Below are 4,650 nucleotides of genomic sequence, written 5' to 3'. Positions count from 1 at the left end.
CTTCCCAGCTCCACCCTCCACCAGGATAACCCTTCTCGTCTACCAAGTCCCTTCAGAAAATATCTTCCATTGTCCAACCCATGATCTTACAGTTTGTATCTTAAGCTTTCTTGGCTTCTGTGATTCCAAAGGAACTTATATCCAGAATTTATAAAATGCTAGAGCACCACAATAAGATAAAGGTAAATAATCTAATTGAAAAATAGGTAGAACATATGAATAGACCAACTTCACCAAAGAAGACATTCGGATGGCTAACAAGCACATGAAGAAATGTTCAAAATCCCTACTTCTAAGAGAGATGCAAATCAAAACATCTATGAGATATAATCTCACCCCAGTAAGACTAGCAAAATGTAAAAATGCTGACGAGGTTGTGGAGAGACTTCTGCAGATAGTTTACTCACCATAATGTCTTTATTCACTGTTGGTGGAAGTGTAAACTGGGGCAACCGCTGTGGAAAGCGGTGTGGCACTTTCTCAAAAATTTGCTAATAGAGATACCATTTGACCCAGCAATTCCACTACTGGGTATACCCTAAAGAGGCCATAACCAACATCCAAGCAGGCATATGCACCTCCTGTTTATCATGGCTTTGTTCACAATAGCAAGGAGTTGGAAACAACCTAAGTGCCTATCAACAAACAAATGGATAGAGAAGCTGTGGTATATTCACACAATGGAATACTATGCTGCATTGAAAAACAAGGAACTTATACAATATTATTCAAAATGGGTAACCCTGGAGGACATTATGTTGAGTAAAATATCTCAGTCACAAAAGGAGAAACACTGTATAGTGCCACTGTTGTAGAATGGGACTGACATCAGGGTTAGGGTAAGACTGAGAAAAACTGGATAAATTAGGTATACTGCATTGAAACAGATGAGAGAGAGAACAGTTTAAAAGCGATATATGATAGGGTATTATGGTTATCACAAGAGTCTGGAATGAAGGTTGCGTTATGGAGTGTACTCAGTGTACTCAGGGTGGGTACCAATGATTGTATACCAATGAAGGAATTATTCTTTTCGTTTTCGAAGAGAAGAGCGACCCTGGGGTGTGGGGGGGAGCAGGGAGAAATGTGCAACGATGAATGAATGGAAATAAAAAAATCTCTGTAAATGTTCATTAAAATTAACATTTTTTTTAAAAATTAATAATTAACATTAGTAACTATTACACTGTAGTTCTCCACTCCAAACCAGAAAATCTCTCGTTTCTTGCATTAAAAATCGCTTAATTACAAAAAGAAATTGGAAAAAAGCCTACTATTTTTTTTACATTAAGATCATTGGCCATTATTACATGACAAAATTAGCTTTCTATAAATTATTTTGCTTTCTGTGTACAAATCATCATTATTGAAGTAATAGTAATAAAAGGCAAATACTAGGCAAAGAACTTTATTAACCTTTGTTTCAAATTTTATTCCCAGACTTCTTCAGCTTACTTAGCTGCAAAGAATGAATTATATTTAAGCATAAACTGAAAAGAGCTGCAATGTCCAAAAGGCTTGTTAGGCTTAAAAATATGAGATATCTAGATTTTGTCAGATTCATAAACAAAACAATTTTAAAAAGCAGTCATTATTTAAAATAGCAGCTCAAAATAACTTCGTCATGTTTTATCCTCTTCAAAAGTTGACTGAAATCAGTTGGCCTCTTTCTTTGAAGCCTCATCAAAATTCTCCACAAGATCTGAAACTTTATCATCATCGTCATCTTCTCCAGTAGCAAGTGGTGCTTTTCCATCTACAGATTGTTTGGGCAGGTCTTCAGCCAGTCTTTTTAAACTACTCAGACTATCTGTACCAAGCTGGTTTACTATGCTGGGTAACATTTCTGTCAGCTACTTTGTCTCAGCATGGCTTGTAATGGTGAGATGCCTGAACTTTAGGATTATTAAAGTGGATCACCGTTACTTGATTTGTAAACATATTCATCTCTTCAATACCAGAGATATTGTTTCCCCTTAATTTCTTTAAGGAGATCTGAAGTTTTTTTGTCATCTGCTGTAGCTATTCTATGAACCACCTTTTTCTTTCTGTGTGCAGTTCATTTTCTACCAATGTGCACTTGGGCCTGCAGTTTGGCAAGTTTCTCCTCATTCATGATCATTTCTTTCATCTTGTCAGAGAGGAAATAGGGCCACACGGGGGAGTAAGGCTGGCATTCAGAAGGTTTTTTTGGCAGACCAGCTGAGAGAGGCTGCACATGATGGGATGCAAGATGGCAGCTAAAGAGAGACTGGAAGTGTAAAACTACCATTCTAGTGTGATATTTTAATCTTATTGAAATCCCAGAACACTTGATTGTGGTCATGCAAAATGAATACTTACACCTGTAAGCTGTCATCAGAAGAGAGCAAGGAAATACAGTGTGTTTTAAAATCAAGAAAGGAGTGCATCAGGGATATATCCTGCCTCTTTATATTTTCAGTCTGTATGCTGAACAGATCATTTGGGAGTCTGGGCTTTATGAGGAAAAATGTGGCATTGAAAGAAGAGTTATCAACAACCTACCTTATGCAGATGACCCAAACTTGCCTCATAAAACTGAGCAGGACCTGAGTGTTTGCTGCATGCAGTCAGCAAGGACTGCAGTCTTCACTATAAATTGAAGCTCAACATCAAGAAAATGAAGATTATTCCCACCACTGGGCAAACTGGCAGCACCGTGATAGATCAAGAAGAGATTGAGATTGTTAACAATTTCATCTTGCTCGGATTCACATTCAACACTCTTTTGTCATCAGCCATCAGGAAAACAAAGGGAGAGTTTCTTTGGGAAATTCTACTGTCAGGGACTTTTCCAGAGTGCTAAGGAACAATGATGCCATTCTAAAGACTATGGTACACTTGATCCAGGCCATAATTTTCACAGTTACTTGCTATGTATCAGAGAGATGGACAATGACTAAGGATGACAGAAGAAGAATAGATGACTTTTTTTTGGTACTGCTTAACTTACAAAGTTCATATACATTTTTTCCACACAGAATCTTTCCCATATCTTTTACCCACTTTGAGTTGTAGTTCTAGAGAAGAGTATTGAATATAGAGTGGACTGCCAAGAGAATAAACAAGTCTGTCCTGGAGTGGATGCAACCGAACCGATTTGCTCCTTGGAGGTAAGGATTTTGAAGTTCCATCTCACATACTCTGGGCATGTTGCCTTGAAGAAGGACCTCATGTTGGAAGGGTGGAGGGACAGTGCAGGGGAAGACCCTGGATTACATTGATTTACATAGTATCTAGGGTAATGGGGGTAACTGTTTTGGAGACAGTAAGATTGGCTCAGGATAGGACAGGATTCAGAGTTATTACTGTACTTAGGGTCACTATGAGTTGAAGTTAACTCAACAGCAGATAACATTATCAAACTGTCAGAGTGTCTAAATGTGTGTGTGTATACCAAAAAATAGAGAAATAACAGAATATAACTGTATTAGTTATTCAATACTGCTGTAAATGAAGATGACAGAAGAACTGGAGTCAATGAGTTGTGGTGCTAGAGAAGACCACTGCACATCTCATTGACTGCTGAAAGAACAAGTAAATATGTCTGAGAGAGAGAGAATACTGCAAGATGCTCCTTAAGGAGAAAGATGATGAAAGTTGGCTCATACAGTGGGTATGTTGTTAGTAGGGATTAGTCCTTGGAAAAACATATCATGCTGGTAAAAGTAGAGAGTCATTGAAGTAGGGGAAGACATTAAGCAAGATTGACTGACACAATGATGCTAACAATGAACTCGAGTATTGCAGAGATTATTAGGATGGCACAGGATAGGACAGAATCCAGATCTGCTCTTCAAAACTTCACTATGAGTCATACTCTACTTAACTCAGTGGCACCTAACAGAAGCAACAGATAACAGAAAACCCACATGGAATGATTTTAATAAGTAAATGTGTTCTCTCATGGTTTAGAAGGATATCTAGGGGAAGTCTCTTTCTTTCTTTCAAGTGTGGAAGAAGGTCCTTGTCTCCTTTCAACAGCTGTGGTATCAGACTCCCTTGGAGCTCTCCATGTATCTTGGAATCAGTCTTCTGGATGTAGGAGGAAACCCCAGGTCTAAAGCACATGTTCCCCTTTGGCTTTTCTTTCTTAGTAGTATTGAGAGTCCTCCTCCTCCACTTGTGTTTCTCTCTTTTAATCTCTTATGAGATAAAAGGCATAGAGGCCACACCCCAGGGGAACTCATTTACTCATTGCTGCCATGAAAATTCTGACTCATATTGACCTTCAACTGAGTTTCTAAGGCTATAAATAAAAACAAAGGAGAGCTCACTCCCCTGCCTCCTCAGAACAACTGCTGGATTAGCAGTGAAATGTGCTAGGGTCCTACACCACCAGAGCTCACCTCCCCTTAAATTGGATCCCCTTACTTTACTTATAAAAATAAAGGTATTTAGAGAATTTCTTCATGTATCTGTCTAAATCACTGGAAGTAAGAGAGAAGTAAATCAAAACCACAGTGAGAAGGTAGCTCTGGTGGCCTAGTGGCAAGAAGCTGCTCTGCAATCCCTAAGGTGTGCAGTTAGAATCCACCAGGTGTTCCACTGGAGAAGGAGGGGTAATTTCCTCCTGGGACAGTTAAATGCAATTTGATGGTACACAAAAAGGAGAGAGAGAGAGAAAGA

This window comes from Elephantulus edwardii, unplaced genomic scaffold, assembly GCF_000299155.1.
Source record: "Elephantulus edwardii isolate Elephantulus edwardi_28Jun2011 unplaced genomic scaffold, EleEdw1.0 scaffold00177, whole genome shotgun sequence".
Taxonomy (NCBI): domain Eukaryota; kingdom Metazoa; phylum Chordata; class Mammalia; order Macroscelidea; family Macroscelididae; genus Elephantulus; species Elephantulus edwardii.
The sequence above is the reverse complement of the archived record's forward strand: the minus strand, read 5'-3'. Positions refer to the sequence as shown.